Consider the following 22,082-nt stretch of genomic DNA (forward strand, 5'->3'; position numbering starts at 1 on the left):
TGTAAATCTATCAAAAATTATGAATAATTGGGCACATGTTAAAGAAAAATTCATGGGTCTGGCCCACGAAAATCATGCTTAAGGCATCTTGGAATTATCGATTAGATTTCTAAAATTATCAGCATTAATCTCTTCCACACTGGTGAAACCGCAATATTATGTGTTTTTCTTACAGTACCTATAAACCTTGTGCAATATGTAAATTTTGTTTGTTTGTATATCTGTCCTCCCAACTAAGTTGCAGGGTCTTCATGGGAAGGGTCATAATGGTCACTAAAATTTTTGCTGAATTATTGAATTTGTAAAAGGGATTTTAGAGCAACTTACATTTAATTAATGTAATATTATGTATGTTTTTCTTAGACTTACTGTTAAAAATATTTCATAAATTATTAGTTGACACTGACTACACATTTGCTTCATACTTTATTTGTATAAAAACAGGAAGCAATGATTCTTTAAGCCCTCTAAGTTTTACTATGTACTAAATGTTCTATTAAAATGTTAAACAGAGTACAAAATGTCCCAGTAGATTTTCAAATATAGGGGCAAATATTGGGTGGAGAATTTGATTGACAAATGGTAATTGACAAATTGGTATAGTAATTGGTATATTGCAAATGTCTTAGTTTTTTTTTTTTTTTTAGGATGTTTTTGAAAGTATTTCTAGTGTAATTGAAGAGTGGACACATCAAGAAGCTTCACAAAAGTCTTCATTCTTACCCCCAAAATATTGATTTCAATATTCATCTCTCCCACAAACTTTTACTTGCTTTTTATCATAGACAGAAGTTTGTGAAGGTAAAACTATTCTTTTTGGTCTCCAAGAACAGAAAGTAAGTTTCTCAATGGTGTGCTATACATTTTACACTTAAAAATATTAATATTTAAACAGGATGGGGTAAGATTAATATTAAATATGGTGGCACAGTTTTTAATTTTAAAAAAAATCTTGCTAATCCAGCTTCCCCAAAGAAATCAAAGACATGAATGGAAATCTGTTTATACACATTTAACTTAATATCACACATAGTCTTACTGTTCTCATTTTGGAGAGAAAGAGTAAAATATTTCCACTGGTTTCCTGATTTTTCCATTTTCCTAAGCAACTCTCTTTCTCACATATCCATAATTTTAACCCGATTTTCACATGTGGTGAATGTAACATGTTACAAAGGTTGATAATCATTAAAATGTGGACATTAAAACATGTCCCTTGCACTTGAGAGTAATAAAAATGGCATCTAGTTATAATTTGTCCCTACCAGTCCTTCACTACCCAACCTGTATCAGCCTTACGCTCCACAGAGATCATTGCTAACAATGGCAAAATTTCCTTGACTTACTAGAGAAACGTCTTATTATTCACCCATCCACACTGGGTTAATATATTAAAGTTGAAACAGATAGACGCTAAAGCCAAATGTAAGCATTGTTAGAAGAGCCTATTTATTGCCCTTATAAACCAGCTCAGTCATGTGTATGCACCGATATACCTTATTATGAAATGGTTGATAAATGGTCAAAAATAGTATTTAGGAGGAAACCACACATTTTGTCAGCTTTTATAAATATTTTAACAGCCTCTTCTTCTTTTTTTTTTTAATTACTCAATGAATTTTATTACATTTATAGTTGTACAATGATCATCACAACCCAATTTTATAGCATTTCCATCCAAAACCCCCAGCCCATCCCCCTACCCCCCAACCTGTCTCCTTTGGAAACCATAAGTTTTTCAAAGTCTGTGAGTCAGTATCTGTTCTGCAAAAAGTTCATGGTGTCCCTTTTTTAGATTCCACATGTAAGTGATAGCATATGATGTTGGTGTCTCACTGTCTGACTAACTTCACCTAGCATGATAATTTCTAGGTCCATCCATGTTGCTACAAATGCCATTATTTCTTTCCTTTTAATGGCTGAGTAATATTCCATTGTGTATACATACCACATCTTCTTTATCCACTCCTCTTTCAAGGGACATTTAGGTTTTTTCTATGTCTTGGCCATTGTACATAGTACTGCAGTGAACATTGGAGTACGTGTATGCACGTACTCCATTTCAAGTCATGGTTTTCTCTGGATAGGTAGATGCCCAGGTGTGGGATTGCTGGATCAAATGGAATTCTATTTTTAGTTTTCTGAGGAATCTCCATACTGTTTTCCACAGTGGTTGCACCAATTTACAATCCCACCAACAGTGTAATAGGGTTCCCTTTTCTCTACACCTTCTCTAGCATTTATTGTTTGTAGACTTTTGGATTATGGCCATTCTGGCTGGTGTAAGGTGGTACCTCATAGTGGTTTTGATTTGCATTTCTCTAATAATTAGTGACGCTGAACATCTTTTCATGTGTCCTAAATATAAGACTGGATACTATAAAACTCTTAGAGGAAAACATAGGCCAAATACTCTCTGACATAAACCACAGTAATACCTTCTCAGATCTACCGCCTTAGAGTAATGACAATAAAAACAAAAACAAACAAATGAGACTTAATTAAACTTAAAAGTTTCTGCACAGCAAAGGAAGCCCTAAACAAAACAAAAAGACAGATCACGGAATGGGAGAAAATATTTGCAAATGAAGTGACTAACAAGGGATTAATATGCAAAATTTATAAACACCTCCTGCAGCTCAATACCAAAAAAACAAGCAACCCCGTCAAAAAATGGGCAGAGGATCTAAACAATTTTCCAAAGAAGACATACAAATGGCCAAAAAACATTTTTCTTCTTTTCAAATCCATGCTCATCATAAATGAAATAAAATAAATGAAATTAGGATACTGATGTATTTGAGAAAAATCACTAGCCATAGTGATTTTTAAGTTGGGCCCCAGAGAAATAGTTCAGTGCCGTTTCTGAGAATGATTTGCACAGTGTCTTAGTCTGCCTTTAGAAACAGCAGAGCCAAGAGGGCTAAATGTCTGTCAGAATTTGCAATTTGAGTTTTCTTACCTAGGTTGTGTAGCGATCCAATAATATAATTCTCTATTTTCTCTAACAATTTAGAAGTAAATTGTCCTCTGTGGCTAATATGTGCATCTAGATATTTATAATGACGCAGTGGGGGTCTGTTTCCCCGAGATCCATTACGGGCAAATGGGAAGCTCCAGATTACAAGCAAGTGAGAGTGGGCTCAGAATCTCCACTCTGGTGTGAAATTTTCTGTCTATGAAGATCATCAGGCTGTGGAGAACTGGGGAAAAAAAAGTCACTCTCCATAACTTCACTTTTTACTTTTCAACAGACTTGCTTTTATCTTCACCTTAACTTTAAAAGCATAATTTACATCATTTAAAAAATAAGACACTCAACCAGACCCCAAGAGTTCTGTTGACCCAAATGCAATTGTGTTAGTACATAGAACTGAGAGTACTGGGAGACAGTCTTGGTGTTCACGTAATTAATATATTTGAGATTTAAACTGGTTATGCCAGTAATTACTTATGCAATTACGATCAGGTCATGTGCCCTTCCTGGCATTCCAGTTTCTTGTTTGGAAATGAGAGGTCAGAATGCTGCATCAGCTCCCTCATCGGGGCCTATAAGATTCTGGATGACGGGGGCTCGGTCTATTCGCATTGACTAGAGAGGGCTTTTGGTAAAAGTTGAAGTAAGTTCTTGATTCTAACATATTCACCATATCCTTTTGATATAAGTAATTACATGGAGCCATTTGGAGAGTTTAGTGTTCTTTCTGAGGTGTCCATTCTAAAATTGGGTAATCTCAGTGCTGCTTTATATGCCATGTAGTCTCTTAAGTAGGTCAGAGATCCATTTAGACACAAGCTCTTACTGACTGCAAGATTCTATAATAAGTTTTGTTTATAAGGACAAAGTCCACCTGGTCAGTGATAGAGTGTTCATTTTCTGACAGGGACCTTTTCCCTGTTTTGAGAGCAGTAGAAAAGGAATATTTGTTCAGTTCCAGCAGACCTGACATACAGTCTATTTCTGGCTCTGTGGCCAGGGCCTATTCTCACTTCTTCTGTAAATGTCATATGCATTTGAGTACCTAAAAGTTTTGTTTGTTTTGCTTTCCCTTTATAATAAAGTAAGAAATGTCCTTGTGATTAAAAGGCGCACATTGATTTTATTAATTTTAATTTCTAACCCAAGTATTACAAAATCTTTTCCAGTACCATAGCGTCTTGTTGTAACAGCTCTTGCCTAATTCTGTAACATAATAATTACACAACTGCTACCACATGAGATACTTTCTTTGGTCTGTATATTGATGATCCTAATAGTCATTGATAGATTTAAAGATTCAGTAGAAAATAGATTTTGTGAAAACAGGATGTAATAAGTTCTTACTAAGTGTAATTGTTTTTCATCACCATAAGAGCTATCATTTATAGCACATTATGTTCAAGACTCTATGCTGGGTGTTTTATACTTATTCTCTTATTTAATTCTTAAAATGAACCTATAAAGTATCATGAGCCCCCAAATGAAAATATTCAAAATACTTTAAAGAGACAGATCAACATGTTCTCATATGTAGTTTACATATGACAAATCCACTGTCTCAGTTTCTTTCTAGAATGAAGGAACCATAAATTAAAAAAAAACACATTAAAAATGTGCTTAAATATTAAGTGATTAGCCAGGTTACACTGTTGACTTGTGTTGAAAGCATTTTTAATAACTTAATAAGTGAATCATTACATACTTCAGAGAGAACCCATATCATAATTCCATTTCTTTTGATCAGGATGACCCAGATGCCCACAGTAAAGATAATGAGTTTTTCATGTTAAGAGTCATCATTTCCCCCAAGGAAAAATTCTTGGAGACAGGTGACATTTTACAATTTAAACCCTTGAAATAAATACAAAGCATCTAATAGTACCCCTTTTCCTGAGCTACTGAACTACTAATCTTGAGTTGTCTGCTGTGTAAAACAATTTTCTGAGTAAATATGTATTGTGTATGTGCACATACAAATTCTCTACTGTATCAGTGCATTTTAAAGTAATTGCAGAGTTCTCTTCATGGCTCAGCGCTTAATGGACCCAACTAGTATCCATAAGGATGTGGGTTCGATCCCTGGCCTCACTCAATGGGTTAAGGATCTGGCATTGCCATGAGCTGTGGTGTAGGTTGCAGACGCAACCCGCATCCCGCATTGCTGTGGCTGTGGCATAGGCCAGCAGCTGTAGCTCCTATTAGACCCCTAGCCTGAGAACTTCCATATGCTGTAAGTGTGGCCCCCAAAAGAAAAAGAAAATAAAGTAATTGCTACTCTGACTATTGAAAGGAAAAGCTTCCACATTTTGACTTCACTCTCACATGTGTGGATAAGAAGGTGCCCGAAATGATAAATCCAAGACTTAAGAGGAAGGTGTGTCTACTAGGAGTACACGGCCTGGGAAAAAAGCTTTCTTGCCTATGTTGGCAGTGATTCTGCTGGGCTTTGCAGAAAATGCCTTTTCTACCTCATTGTCTGTTCTGTACATAGGTGAGAACTTCTGCATCTCTAAAACTAAAGGACAGATGGATTTGATCCAACAATGTCTTCTTTCTTTTGTGGAAAATTATATGTGTACTTTAGGGGACTTACTTTTTGTATGAGGTTTCATCTAAGTAACACTCATTATATTCGGCATAATTGGTAACAAGAATTTGTGAGAAATGACTAACTCTAATGACTAGATGAAGGTATTTGTTACTTAAATAATACGTTTATTCCTTAGGAACTATCACCATTTCTATTCTGAAATGAAGCAGATAAACATAGTAGTTATAATAATTGCATATTCTATGCAAGGTCCATCTACCAAAACACATACACATTTTAAAGAATACAAATAAAGCATGTTTAAGGCTCTTAAAATAAACAAATCTGAATGTCCAGCCCAGTCTTCTCTCCTGTGCACCACATTTGTAGTTGAACTTGCCACTTCCTCCTAAATATCTCCAAATTCCCTTAATTTAATATGACTTAAAAACAAAAAACAAACAAACCTCATCTATTCTCTCTACCAACATCGCCCTCAGGTTATCTAGAAGTAGAACTTTATAATTCTCTAAAGAACCAGCCAACACCCCCTCCCCTCTTTTATCCTGGACATATGAGGCAGCCACTTTCTGAGGATAGAGGGTAATAGAATACAGATGGTCTGGTTTCATTTGGTTTGGTTTGGTTGTTATTGCTCCTGTGGTTGTTTCTTGGAAAGGTCCTGAAGCTCTAAAGGATCTCTAAACTTCCTGTGCCTAGGAACTTAAAGTCACTGAAGAATGGTCAATTCATTTTGTATTAGAGCCAAGGAACAATTATTGAACACTTATTATTATAAAGTACTATGAAATAAGTGATTACTGCACGAATATGATCGAGAAAGCTCTTAGTGTAGCAGAAAAAGGAGATCTATAAGAAAGAAATTAACCAGCTCAAAGGTGCCTGGATGAGAATGGCTTCAGATTTGGAAATCTTGGATAATACATGGATTCAACCAAATGAATATATTAAAAGTAGGTCCTAATTTGTTTACAATTTCTTTAGACATCTATCTAAAACCCATTCATCTAAAAATGGGTTTCAGGGAGTTCCCGTCGTGGCGCAGTGGTTAACGAATCTGACTAGGAACCATGAGGTTGCGGGTTAGGTCCCTGCCCTTGCTCAGTGGGTTAACGATCCGGCGTTGCAGTGAGCTGTGGTGTAGGTTGCAGACGCGGCTCGGATCCTGCGTTGCTGTGGCTCTGACGTAGGCTGGTGGCTACAGCTCCGATTCAGCCCCTAGCCTGGGAACCTCCATATGCCGCGGGAGCGGCCCAAGAAATAGCAAAAAGACAAAAAGAAAAAAAAAAAAAATGGGTTTCATATTATCCATTTAATTCTATACTTAGTGTTTTTCAGTTTTCACATTTGCACTGTGAATAAGTAATGTTTAGATAATAACTGCATGGTCAGTTATAAGATTTGGGAATTTAATTCAGAAATCCTTCAAAATCCTGGACTCGTAAAATATTCAGCCTATCATTTTCAACATTTTATGCAGCATCTTTGGGGTAAGATAATGACCACTTACTGAAGGTATTTCAGAAATCCAGTTGATAAAGTCTTCACAATTCATTGATGTGAATGATCAAGAAGAAAATAATTTCAGGAACAGAAAATTTTTCTTCACTTGCATTAAAGTTCTGTAGTGGACAATTTTAGTAAATCGTAATAAATCTCTCTTAAATGCAACTGAACTAAAACCAGTGTTGCCTAAAAGACCTCAGCATCTGAGTGTTTTCTATTATTTAGGCATAGGAGATACATTTGAAGTTAATGGCAAGGAAATGATAAGGTAATGATTAGCATAGCTACAAAAATGTTCTAAATGTCCACTTTGCATTAATTTCAGGTGTTTATAAACCATTTCAGGATTAAAAAAATCAAAATGAAAGTACCATGCAGCCATAGCTATTTCCATGGGTATTTTTCCAGCATCAGCTTTGCTTATCAGCTTTGCGTTATGTCTCCAGAATAAAGATAAAATGTGCAGCCTTGTCGCCCCACACACTGTGACATTCACTTACAACTGAGTACCAGTAGGAAAATATGAAAATTAATTTCTTAAGAATATGCTTTGGCTTAAAACCATTTAAACTTTATCAAGAAATCTTTGTTTCTAAATAAAGAAGCAAAAATTCAATTAAGAACAGAGGCCTAACATGTGAATACGATTTACATGATTAAGCAGTGATAACACACTGTTCTGCATTTAATTCCCACACACAGTATTGAACCAAATGTGAAACTGATACTTTGGTGACATTAAATATCCATAGCTTTGAAATGTGCTGCCATTTAATTACTACCAAAGCCAAGTGCCTGAGAGTTTTTATTCCTCTCTACTCTGAGGCTCTTAATATGGTACATCACAGTGCAAAACTGGGAAAAAGAGTACAATCATTACAAATCTCATGCATACTATCACAAAATTGGCCACATTAACAGAAATGAATATGATCTCTGTATTCTGACTCAAAACGGAGACTCAATTCACATCCAAAATTGTGTTGTTAGCAATATGACAGGTTCCAAGCCATGAGCATAACTAAACACACATTTAAATCATTAACATCACTCTTCTACTCAAAGCAAAAAGGAATGTATGATTAAACCGATAACTAGGTCAAAAATTAACCAACTCCAAGAATAATTTTCGTTTGGGATCCTCCATGCTTTATTAGGCTTCACGTTGAACGTTCTGAACTGCTCATGTCTATCTAAAGCACTAAAGATCACATATACACAAGCAAAAATTATTTGGGTGGAGAATGTGATTTCTCTTGTCAGCATGTGATAGGGATGAGAGAGAAGGAAGGCCTATTGACAAGATTGCTTTTCCACATTAACAGCTAGAACCCTGAGAGTCAACTTTTTTGACCAACTCCCCATGCCCAAAATGCTTAGGTCTTTAGAACATGTCTTTTTGTTGCTGCTGTCATTATTAAAAATATCTTTTCACTGTGTGATCACAGAGATAATGAATGATATGAATGATCCTTGCCCAATTAAAAAACATAGAAAATTATAAAGACAGATAAAATCATCTGTGAGGTCACCACTCAAAGACAACCACTAATAAACTGTGGTTTGTTTCTTTCCAGACTCTCTACTTCCTACTCCCACCCAGTCTTTGATACCACATACCCAATGTCCCCAAGCCTTCACTCTGCTAAGCTGGGGACTTCTTGCTAAAAGTTGTATGAGCACCAAAATGTAGCAAGGAAAAGAAGTCTTTGTCCAGGATTTTGAAGGATTTCTGAATTTAAATCTCAAATCTTATAACTGACTGTGCAGTGATTAGCTAAGGATGACTTTCAGTGCAAATATGAAAACTGAAAAATACTCAGTAAAGAATTAAATAAATAATATCAAACCCATTTTCAGACAATTCGACCTGATAATGTGTCTAAAGAAACTGTAGCTCACTATTTGCCATAGACGCTAATGATATCTCATTTTTAATATATATATATATGTATCAGATAAGACATAACAAGAAAGTTACTGATTCCATAAAAACCATATTGAAACACAATTCAAAATATTTTCTATGGGAATCTTAAAGGACATATGTTTTATTATCTGTCGGCAAGTGCCATCCTCCATTGTATACAAGAAAGAAGGAAATTTTCATGTACAAGGAAGTGGAAAATTCACCAAGGGTTTGGAATACTTGGGAAAATTTGAACATATTTACAGTTTCAAGACAGGACAACTGGGCATTATAGTTGCTATTTTTACATTAAAAAAAGTCATTGAATGTATATTTTCGTAGTGGTAAGCTGATGTAGATCTTAAAGATCTCTGAAAGTTTACACAGTATTCTGCAGTATGAGCACGCTCACTCTTTATTCCATTCCTCTATCCACAAGCATTCTCTCTCAATATTTTGCTTTTAGAAAAATGGTGTAAAAATTAACTTGGCCATCAGCATTGTATAAGAGTAACTGTATCCCGATATTTCTTCTGGCAGTAGTTACCTTTTTCATTTTATTCAAACTGATGGGTATGAAGTGCAATTTTGTCATTAAATTGTGTTCCTATCCTTTCTAGAAATTTAAAATATTTTTCCAACTGTTTCTGGCCATTTGTATTTGATCCTTGATGATTTTTTAATGTCTTTAATAGCCATTTTGATCTGCCCTTTTGGGATGACTCGATATCCTGACATTTTTCATGATGGCTTTTTTTTTTTCCCCCCACACCCAAGGCATGTGGAAATTCTGGTGCCAAGGATCGAACTTGTGCCATAGTAGCTACAACGACAAGGCCAGATACTAAACCACTGAACCACAGGAGAGAATTCCCTGACAGCTCTTTTTTGTAATTAATGTGTTTGTTAAAGGTCTTTGTATGGACCTAAATGTATTCTTAAATTGTAAATATTTCCCCTATTTATAGTCTGTTGACCATTTGCTAAAATTTATGTTTGATTTTTTTAGACAGATGCTTTTTTCTATCTATACAGATATCCATCTGTGTATATAACTTGTGTATTTCTTTTTTCAGTTGAAAACATGTCTCTTCAGTAATTATTGACACAGTAGGGAAAGCCTTATTCCACTATTCTTCTTTAATTTCTCAATTTTTTTTTCATTTTTTACATGAGTTTAGAAATATTATTTACTACCTCTGATCCAAAGAATGCACATATTTACTTTTATTCCTATATTTTAATTTATAGACAATGTCGTAATATAATGTACACATTGATAAAATGGCTAAGTGAATTTTAAATGATCTACTAAAGATAATTTTGTTTTGCCACTAAAAAAGTTCTCTGAACATTTTAATGATATAGGAAATCGTTCTTAATATTATTTGAAAGAAGCAGAATATAGTTGTATTTCATAACTTTATGATCTAAATATTATGAAATAAAAGTGTGTATACTCACATGTGAACATAGAAAAAATAATAAAAGCATATTCCTAAACAACGTTATTCTTATTCAGTTTATATATTTTTATATAGTAATAATCAGAAAAAAGTAACATCTTAAAAAATGTAAAGACTGTCTTAACTTTTTCTATTCAGAAATATAATAAATCTTTCCACCAAATCAATTCATATTTTTATACCTTTCAGAAAGAAATACTGTTCTCATACTTTTTAATATTATTCCTAGTTTAGATTACTCTCACATTTTTGGTTTTACTTCAAATTAATCTTATGTTTTTCCATTTTATGTTTTAATTAAGAAAATATTTTAAAGTACTTCTACATCTATATAGTTATTTCTTATAAGAAAAATAATTTCTTACATTTTATTACCTTACCAAATTTGTCTTAGGATTTTTAAATTGATTCAATTGTATTCTCTAAGTGTACCCTATAAATTTATAATTGTGGAAATCATGTCACTTCCTCTTTCTGGCTCTGTCTTTACTATAATGATTGAAAATTGATGTTTATCCTGTGTTTATTAGCTAGTACTACGCAAAACTTTATCCTCTTTACACAATTTCAATGCAATGTATCTGTCTTTACCACTAAACTTTACATAAGTATATATATACTCATGTGTTCTCATATTTATTGTGGGTTATGCTTTTAATATATATTTATTTCAATATATAATTTATGCAGTGAAGTTGCATAAAGTATGTGTTCATAGGTAAATACATTTTTACACATATACTATATAATCAACTTCCACATCAAGATATAGAACAGTTCCAAGTCAACTGCATGTACTCCCAGAGGTAATTGTTATTTGCCTTCACCATGGATTAGTTTTGCCAGTTTCTAAACTTCAAATGAATGACATAAAAGGGTACGTACTAACAATCTTTTCTCAGTCTGTCCTTGCCAAAGGCACCAAATAAAGAATGCCACATCTAGACTTTTGCCAAGAAAATCGTTGATTCAGTGACATTATTTTATAGATAAAGAATCCAGGAAGCATGCTGAAGACCAAGATCGGAGATGGTATTCCTAGTTCAGTTCAGAAAATACAATTTAATAAATTTAAAAATGATAATTTCCGTGGCATACAGTAGCCTGGAAAAGTTAATATATAACCTAACATTTAATTATCATAAACAGTGCTTGAAGAGAGGAAAATGTCACTGGAAAGGACATTATAGAGATTTGATTACTGTCAGAGCTGAATATGTATATTCACCCCTCAAAAATGGAAGAAAAATCCACAAAAGCCTAAATCTCAAAGAGCTACAGTGCAATGTAAACTTTAAGTTTGCATATCCGTCATCGCGGTAGAGGCTCCTATTGTGTAGAGAGCTCTAGAGTAAAATCGCTTAGCCCAGGTAGGCTCTAGATGATCACCCAATTGAACCAAAATAAATTATAACTTTATTCCACCATTAAAGCCTCTAACTTACTTAGAACTTAACCCTTTCTATCATCTATCACTATGAAATCGTTATTCTCTGTTACCTTGCTCAAATCATTTGTCTATTTCTGATAATTACTCAAAGGTGCCTTTTGCTGCCCTTTTATTTCTAGTAAGTCAGCTGTAATTACCCAGCAGTTTCCTGTCTGCGACATCACTGCAATAGACCTTTATCAGGCTATATAGTTAATCTTAGCCGTAATGACAGAACTTGTAATATTCTAAAATCAAATCCATTTTACAGCTCATTTTACAGCTCCAGGATTAGTTGTAATGATGATAGCTCCTGTGTGAGGAGATTAATATATCTTTTACTAAACATGTAAAACATTTGTTCAGCTAAGTTTTGCTAGTGATTTTAATATTCTTCACCACTTCAATCAATGATTCAAATAGAAGTAATATGAAACACTATTCATATCTGAACCCTGTCAGTTCTGAATTCTGCAGGATACACACACGTACACATTCACATCATGAAAGCTTCAGTTTTAATGCCTTTCACATTAATCTGCAAAGGATGTCTTCATGTTGCTTTCATGACACTTAAAGACAAAGAGCCTTCGTTTCTTTTTTCCCTCCTTTATTGGCTATTCAGTAAAAGAAAAAAAAGTTAGCAGACACACCATGCCAAAAGAAAAATAATTGAGAACAGCTGAAGAGCAAGAGCAAACTACGTTATTAAATCATTTAACTACATTATTTCATGTAGCTTCCTTTATAAGAAAACATTTGAAATCCTACAAAGTAGCCATTTACAAATGTTACTCTAATTTGCATATGCGACTTTAGGTCTATAAGCCAAATGTAAGCAACCAGGGTCTTTTCTTCTTCATGATAAGTTTCACAAAATATAAAATGTGATGTTAGGTCTTACTTATTCTTCTGTATACTTCAGTGTTAGGTATAAAATGTTAATCTCAGTGTGCAAATAGAAAAATCAATAGCAAATAAATAACTTTTAATGATTATGATCCAGCCCAGTTCAACTTATGGTTTCTTATTTATAGTTTGGCTTTTACCTTAGCACTCATATCTGAAGAAAAGGGCACAAGTTAAAGACCTCCCATTGTGGCTCAGTGGTTAGCGAATCCGACTAGGAACCATGAGGTTGCAGGTTCGATCCCTGGCCTTGCTCAGTGGGTTAAGGATCCGGCGTTGCCGTGAGCTGTGGTGTAGGTTGCAGATGTGGCTAGGATGCCACGTTGTTGTGGCTCTGGTGTAGACCAGCGGCTACAGCTTCGATTTGACCCCTAGCCTGGGAACCTCCATATGCCACGAGAGCGGCCCAAGAAAATGGCAAAAAGACAAAAAAAAAAAAAAAAAAAAAAAAGGTGTGCATGGGATCTTCTCTGGACTTCAATGAATTAATTATGTGACCATAAATAATTCATCGAATATGGGCCTTTAGTCTTCCTCTATTAATTGGTGGTACTAACACCTGTCTAAAGCAATTTATTATAAAAATAAAGTGCCCTACCAATATGAAAAGGCTTTATCAAGGAGAAAGCCTTCAAATGCGAGGTACTATTAAATAAATAAGTTTTGACTTCTTCCTAACTGTTAGTGTGAGCCCAGTCAACCCTTTGCCTTTCAATCCCATCTGCCTTGAGGAAAGAAATCTTCCATCTCCATGCTTTTCTTGACACAACTCTGTCAGGGAGGCCTTTTCTTCACAATCCAAACTCCTTCTATTCTTCCAGAATCATTTTAACTCCCACTGCATTCACATCTCTCCTAATTTTTTTTTGTCTGTGTTGATCTCTTTTATTGTATACCTAGTGTCTTCTATACTATCAAAAGTAAAGTTTCTTTTTCTGAGTAAGATGAATGTTTTTTACCCAAATTACATTGAGAAAGACTGGTTAAAGGGTTTTATGTTCATTTTACTTTATCCTTTATTCAACTATTGCAGAAAAAAAATTAATAAACTTTAATAAAAAGCAGTAGGAACTATTCAAAATGGAGCACAAAAGAACAATAAAAAATAGCTGTGGGACAATTTCAACTGATGGAATGTCCATGTAATTAGAATCCCCAAAAGAGGGAAGATTAGGGCACTAAAGTTTTTTGAAGGAATAACAGATAAAAATTTCCAAAATGATGGAAATTATAAACATGCAGATTCAAGAAACTAAAAAACAAACAAACAAACAAACAAAACAAAACCTGGGACACCGGTAGCCCTTTCCCAGAGAGATGATGTGAGAGGCAAGTAACTTTATATTAAGAGCACCTTGCATTGAACGGTTGATTTTCTGAGATGTCTTTACCTCAGGTACTGTAATCAGATTGGCATGATTCTCTAAGAGTGGAGAGGGAGAAAATGTCAGTTCTGAAACTGAGTCTTTAAGTCACCAAGTAGCAGTTTAAGGCTCTGCCCTGCCTTTTCTCCTCTGTGGCTGACCAAAGATCCTTCGGTCTGTGAGATGGACATTTAAGGGAGAAAAGAAAGCAAACAGAAAAGAGAACGTACAAAATTAAGAGATGTAAGAGCAAGGAAAACTTGAATTAGGTATTGGACTATATTGACTTTTAACAATATTATCAAAATGTTATGTAATCAAAGACACAGTTTACAAAAGAAGAAAAGTATGTAGAAGAGATCCAATTGCATTTATATCCAAAGAGGGGAGAAGAAAAATCAGAAAGACTTAGGGATGTGATATTGAAGAGGGAAGTTTTAAAACAAAATAGTATTTTCCACGGTCAGTAACAACTGTGAAAAGGCAGCACCCAGCTGAAGGGAAAACTCCTCCTCTCTTGGCAAGCTGGAGAAGCTATCTGAAGTGTGAAGACTTTGGCTAAAACCCTGGAGAGGGCATTCTGCAATAAACAACTTGATACCACTTTATCTTGTCATACAACCCTGAAACTCTCCACAATAATTTGAAAATATGCTCCTCTGCTTTGTACACAGGCAAAGCTCCCACTAGTGTCTGCATAAGGAGAACAGGATCAAGCATGCTGTGTCTAAGTGGAAGAGCCCTGGTCACCCAGGCAGCTCTCTATCTTCAATTGTTGTATTAGCTCTAATTCTTCAAGGCAATCTTTAAAAAAAGAAAATGCAAACACCACAACAGCTGGGGGAAACAGTTGAGTCCTTGGGTTATTTCTAGGCAGTGTGTCACCTTCATGTTTTTGGAGGTTAACTAGAAACAATCAAATAGCCCATGCACATATACATACATACGCATATGTAAATACATGTGTGTGTATGCATATATATACATATATATGCACTCAGTGACTAAAAATGATGATTTGGGCATTCATTTTTTAAAACACTATAAAGTACATCCAAACGTTTAACTGTGGTAATGCGGGCACTATTTCCTAGTGATGGAGATGCCACTTAAAAGTTATCTATTGCCGATAAAAGAACACAACACGTAGATAGTTAAGCACAAATAATGTACCGTCATAATTATTCCTTGGCTCCATCACAGCACATTTGAATAGAACATATTCCAGTGATTAAAACATTTTTGTTCTGAAATATTATGCACCAAAGTATACCTGGTAGTTATCGCCATTGTGAGAATATGGGTTCGTTTTGTTTTAGTTGCTGTTTAATTTTGTTTGGCTGCTCTTTTTTCCCACAATCATCATGGTTTTGCTATTGTACTCCATTATTTATGTATTTTAATTTTCAGCTTTAAAAAACAAACCCCTTTGCTGAATAACTTCTGTTTGCCCCTCCAGACCCAGTCTCCATTAACCCTCCCCATCATCCTCTGTGCTCACGGGGATGAAACATACGGACTGCATGGCTGGGCTTCATTGTCATGCAGCTACCATTTTGTCAATGAGGAGTAGCAGAATATCATAGCATTAATGAAATTCAATATTAATTCATGATTTAAAACTTCTTGGTAAATGAGGAATGAAGGCTTCTAGTTACATTACCTAACAGAGTCATAGATTTATATATTTCTTGCTTTTCTAAAGTTGCTTTTCTAAAGTTACTTAGTATTTTTTGAAGAATTCAGCCATTTCATTTAAATTATTAAATATATTTGTATACCTTTTTACAATATATACATCTACAGGAATTATTTTCTCTTTATCATTCTTAATCTTCTTTTATCTCTTTTCTTCTTTATCAGTTTGGTAAAATGATAAAATTTCCTCAGAGATTGAAATAAGATAAAGGTGGAAGTTAACATTCATAATTTAACTAAAGTTCTTATTAAGAGCAATTATACTGTTTACTTATTTATGTAACAATGTTTTCAGTGCTTGCATCCATAAAAGTGAAAATGAATGCAAACATGTATGGACGTTAATTTATGACAAAGGAGAAAAGAATGTACAATGGAGAAAGAATAGTCTTTTCAATAGATGGAGTTGGAAAACTGGACAAACACATGCAGAAGAATGTAACTAGACCACGATTGGGAGTTCCTGTTGTGGTTCAGCAGGTTAGGAACCCAACTAGTATCCATGAGGATATGGGTTCAATCCCTGACCTCACTCCGTGGGTTAAGGATCTGGTGTTTGCACAGGCTATGGCATAGGTCAGAGATGTGGCTTGGATCCTAGCGTTGCTGTGGCTGTGGCTTAGGCTGCAGCTCCAGTTTGACCCCTAGCCCAGGAATGAACTCCATATGCCACAGATGTGGCCCTAAAAAGCAAAAACAAACAAAAACTAGACCACTGTCTTACATCCCAGAAAAATTAACTTAAAAATAGATGAGAGACTTGAATATAAGGCCTGAAGCCATAGAGTTCCTACAAGAAAACATAGACACTAACCTTACTGATATCTTAGTGGTATTTATGTGGAACTGACGCCAAGGCAAAGGACACAAATGGGACTAATAAGACTAAAAAACACTTCTGTTCAGTGAAGCCAACAATGATCAAAACAAAAAGGCAACCTACTCAATGGGGGAAGACTTTTATAAATCATATCTCTAATAAGGATTAACATCCAAAAAAATATATAAAGAACCCAAATAACTCAACAACAACAAAACAGACAATTTGATTTAAAAATAGGCAAAAGATCTGAACAGGCATTTTTCCAAAGAAAATGTGCAGATGGCCAATAGATACATGAAAAGATGTTCAACATCACTAAGTAGAAAAATACAAATCAAATCAAAAGAACAATGAAATACCCCCTCATACCTGTTAAAATGGCTATTATGGAAAAGACAAAAAAAAAAAGAAATGTTGGTAAGGATATGGATAAAAGAGAATGAATCCTTTTGTACATTGTTGGTAGGACTGTAAATTGATGAAGCCACTGTCGAAAACACTATGGAACTTCCTCAAAAAGTTAAGAAGACTAGAACTACCATATGACCCAGCTATTCCACTTCTGGATATTTATCCATAGAACATGAAAACACTAATTCAAATACATGCACCCTTTGTTCACTGCATCATTATTTCTGACTGTATATTGTATACATGGATATTATTATATATATGTCATACATAATACTATTATATATATCTACATCTTTTATATTTATCTACCTATATAATGAAGTACTACTCAGCATTAAAAAAGAATGAAACCCTGCCATTTGTGACAACATGGGTGGATCTTGAAGATATGCTAAGTAAAGTGAGTCAGATGGAGAAAGAACAATACTAATGGGTTCACTCATATGTAGATTCTAAAACAAGAGCAATAAAATAAAGAAAAACAAAAATAAACTCATAGGTACAGAGAACAAATTAGTGGTTACCAGAATGGGCAAAATGGGTGAAGGGGTCAACTTTATGGTGACAGATGGCAGGTAGACGCATGGTGGTCACTTCGTAGTGTATGCAGATATCCAATTATAATGCTGAATCCTTTAAACTTACATAATAAAAATTTAATTAAAAAAGTGAAAATGTAAACAGATTTTTAAAAGACAAATATAGGCAAGTAGATACAACAAGTCATATTTCTTACTCTTTTGCCCTCAGGATATTCTCTCAGAAACTCTCCTTTCTTTTCCCACACTTGGGGTGGAAGAGGTGAGACCATTAAATGAAGTATGCCATCACTGCTGTATGATATATCTAGTTCAGCATATCCCAGTGTAATCCAGACACTCTCTTTCAAATGCTGTAATTTCACATTAACAGATATATTGTGTAAGATACAGAAAGATATGAAGTTATAACTGTTTTGTTCATGTCCCAAGTAAAGAGGGCTCTGTCTGGTACCTAAATATTGATTTGTGTCTTCTTACACATTTCTTGCCAGGGTATCTTATTGAGATTCAGGATGGGTGAGAGGTCTGCCTGTCTCTGTAGGGTGTGAAAGGGGCAACTGAAAAAAAGTAAGAAACGAGAACCTGTAAGAGGCATCAATTCCAAGCTTGTTTCTACAACAGATTAGTTTTAGAAAAGAGAGAATACGATTGGGGAGGATTTAAAAATTGACTCCTGGGAGTTCCCGTCGTGGCTCAGCAGTTAACGAACCCACTGGCATCCATGAGGACATGGATTTGATCCCTGGCCTCGCTGAGTGGGTTAAGGATCTGGCATTGCTGTGAACTGTGGTGTAGGTTGCAGAGGTGGCTCGGATCCTGCATTGCTGTGGCTGTGGCATAGGCCAGTAACCATAGCTCTATTTCAACCCCTAGCCTGGGAACCTCCATATGCCGTGGGTGCAGCCCTAAAGAGACAAAAAGGTAAATAAATAAATAAATAAAAATTGACTCCTTCAGTACTATCCATAGCACATAAAAGTCTGAACCTCCAGAAATGTGAGTAATCCAGTTTAAATGCTGCAGAGTATATGAGCCCTGGCAGACTCTCAAATATAGTTTCCAGTGAGGTCTCTGTCCCTTTAACCTGACCCAAAGTAGGACTGGGTATTTAAAGTCCTACCTAGGAACATTTTAAAATTCATCTAGACTCTAAATATTTAATATAACAGCATTTTTGGACATTGTATGCTCAGTTTTATCTCCAGTCATCTTTAAAATTAGAACCTCCCTAGTTTGGAAGAGGAATAAATGAAAAGAAAAGAACTTCTTGAATTAATAGATAGAAGTGAAGTTTATGTTCCTTTTTATTCTTCCAAACAATGAGCTGGATATGTTTGAAAGCCCAGAGGGGAAAAAAAAAAGTTTCTTAAAAGAAACAAAGTTTAGGAACTCTCAATAATCCCTCTCTATCTTGGAATCCAAATCACAGAGGTTAAGGTTAGCATTTGAAAAAGAAAAAGGAAATTTATTCCTCTTCCAGATGAGAAGGAAGAATTGGTAAAGTGGGAAGACATGTTTGTGAGTGGATTATTTGTATTGAATACAAATGTCAGTAGTCTTTATTATTTGCGTGGATATTTAAAAACAACATTCATTGATACATTTGTTAAACTACATGATTCTGTGGCAACTTTTTAGAAACTATCCACATAGTCATGGGAATTTACTAAGCTTTGCCACTAGGCATGATTTAACCTTGCTATACAGGTTGGCTCTGTTCTAAAGTGAGAAACCCAATTATGCAAATGCTTCTTGCCAGCAACTGTGGTTATTTCTCTAAAGCATTTTTCAAGGGACAAGTCTGCTTTAAAAATGGTCAGAGGGGCAGCTCTTTACCAAGCATACAGTTTACTTTTTATACATTAGTGGATATATCACAAAATGTATACCTGAAAACACTTTTTTTCTACACACACGAATGCGCGTGCACACACACACACACACACACACACAGTTTGAACAAGGTTTTTTCCTGACCATAAAATACTGCCTAATTGCTCTTTAAAGCCATTTCAATGATGTAGTTTCTATGAGTCTCTAATTCCCTCCCTTGCAACATTTAGTGGTTGCAGTCTTAATACTGTTGATCTGAGAGGTGTGAAACTTCATTTGTATTATTTTCCTATTAATTGACTTGGCTACTATTAAGGTTGAATGTATTTTTATCCTATTGTCCTTCTCTGAATTTCCTGGTCATATTATCTTCATATTTTCTATGAATTGTTCAACAATTCTGTAATGATTTGTAAAAGTTCTGTGACTCTTCTGCATGCCAATTCTTTGCAATTTTTATGGGATGCAAATATCACTTTCCAATCCACAGATTGTGGATTTATTTACACTTATATATTCTGTTTATGTTACAATGTCATTGATTTCCTCAATCACTCATTCACTTTTCTAATTCTTCAAATGCTTCTGATCTCTTTTTAAACACTTCCTTTGATGTTTCTATCTCATTGGGTAACTTTTTCACTTCTGGAATTTCTATTTACTTCTCTTCCACAACCAAATCTTTTTTTTTTCCATAGTATCTCCATTTTCTTGAGATAATCCCTTCTAAACTGTGCAGATCATTTCCAGAACAATTTTACATTTGCTTCTGCCAGGCATCCCTCCTCGGAGACTACTTTTGTTGTTATTCTAGTTCACAGTTGGGAATATGTGAGTGTGCATGTGGTGATTTCTCATGGGAGAACTTTTTTTTTACACCGGTATCTTTACAGCTACTTGAGGCTACAAAATTTTATGCAGGGTTTTCAGTTACACTTTGTCATGTTGTGACAACTCCACAAAGACTGTTTCTTTCATTGCCCGAGGATGAAAATTCAAACCTCTGAATTTCTAAGCTTGATAACGCTACCTATCCCTACCCTACCAGCAGAGGGCAGCATTAACATCAGCTCAAGCGCTTATACTGCGAGTTTCGGGTTCTTTTTTGGTTTAAGATTGTGTGTGTGTATACATACATATGTATATATACATGTGTATATATATTAACCTTAGCTATACAATTAAAAATAACTCCAAATATTTTTAATTCATTTGAAATATTTAAACTGGAAGAAATCCCATATTATGTTAGCCTATTTATTTTTTTGCTTGCTTTTATAAGTTTTTCCCAGAGCCATGGATTTTCCTTATTTAGGTATTGGGCTCAAGGTGGAGGCACAGACACACCCACCCACAAATGCACACTCAGCTTACTAGAAATTCATTTCAGATGAATACATGTATCAGAAATTGGCTTCATAAAGTGGAAGCATACCTCTTCTTTCAGAGAAGCATAAAGAGGCTTTTTGTCCTTCGGCAGTTGGTATGACTAAGAAGGGTGTATTATGGTCACCTTCAGAAGAGAGAATCAGTCAATCAGCTCGTACACTTATTGAGTGTTCGACTTCAAATAAATCCCAACTTTAGGAACAGTGTTCATGAATTCCTAATACATCACCCTTCTTACTATTTGTGTATGAGTTTTATAGGCTAAAAGATGTTTAACAAATGATACTTTCTCATGAATACACTCAGTATTTTTTTAATTTGAACTTACCTAAGAAAGCAAATTCACAATAATGTATGTGGGATTTTGACGTGATTATTCACAAGACATACATCAGAAAATATATAGCATAAAGTAGTCTTTTAGTGCTAAGTCATACTATTGTGCTTTAATTCAGCAAAAAAATTTAAATTTAGTGCATAGCATAGATCATGCTAAATATAGAAATAGCTTTTAAAATAACTGCTAACAAGCAAATTAGCTACTGAACGGATTGGCAGCAGATCAATAATGACAGTAAAACTACAGAGTTCTTGCTGATCTCATATTGTCTGTGAATGCAAACTGTAAAAGAGGTCCCCATGGGCCTCCAACAATAACCTACAAAGAATGAGACACAAAGGGTATCGAGCAAGAGATAGTTCAATTTCCCAAGACAGCCAGCTCTTGTCACATCAAACTACCTATTAGTCACAAACTCATACAACTAAGAATTCTCTGGCCTCCTGAGATCACCTGTCATCTTGAAAGAGATAATACCAATGAAAGGCACTGGTTTCTTCTGTAACATATTTAGTTTATTGTTTGCAATAGATCAAGCAATTTATGATGTTGCTATTACATATAAATAAGGTGCTATACTCTTAGATTAGAAAATGACATTAATGTGTTGACAGTAAATGGAAAAGGAAAGGTAAACAAATGTGGAAATATTACTGTTTTACACACATCCCCCTATTATGTCATGTGTCTATTTTTAGAATTATTGAAAAAGGTGTTAATCAAACAATAGAATAAAATGTCATAAGAAATTTAAGTTTTTATAGAGGAACTAAAAAGTACCTGGTCTAATCCCCCTACTCTATGGATATAAAAGATGAGGTTCAATGAATTTAAATAGGGTATCGTAGCAGTTTCACAGGACTCTAGCAACAGGATTCTCAAGTCAATGTTTGAATACCTTTTAGAATTATTTAGTATGCACATGATAC

At 34.7% G+C, this 22,082-nt stretch overlaps 1 long non-coding RNA gene across 15 annotated transcripts in view; it reads left to right on the forward strand.

Moving 5' to 3' along the window:
- The window catches only part of LOC102158976 (uncharacterized), a 928,007-nt gene that overhangs the window by 674,722 nt on the left and 231,203 nt on the right, over positions 1–22,082 (forward strand). For 2 of the 15 annotated variants that reach the window (XR_014813171.1, XR_014813178.1), the window contains one exon: positions 648–4,086. The exons of the other annotated variants lie outside the window; for them this stretch is intronic. This is a non-coding gene — a long non-coding RNA (uncharacterized LOC102158976). Of the gene's footprint in view, positions 1–647; positions 4,087–22,082 lie in introns of those variants that run through there. 15 annotated transcript variants of the gene reach the window in all.

Source organism: Sus scrofa, chromosome 8, assembly GCF_054392235.1.
Source record: "Sus scrofa isolate SSC_HxYL_T2T_F1_AM1 chromosome 8, Sscrofa_HxYL_maternal_Yorkshire_Landrace_v2.0, whole genome shotgun sequence".
Classification (NCBI taxonomy): Eukaryota; Metazoa; Chordata; class Mammalia; order Artiodactyla; family Suidae; genus Sus; species Sus scrofa.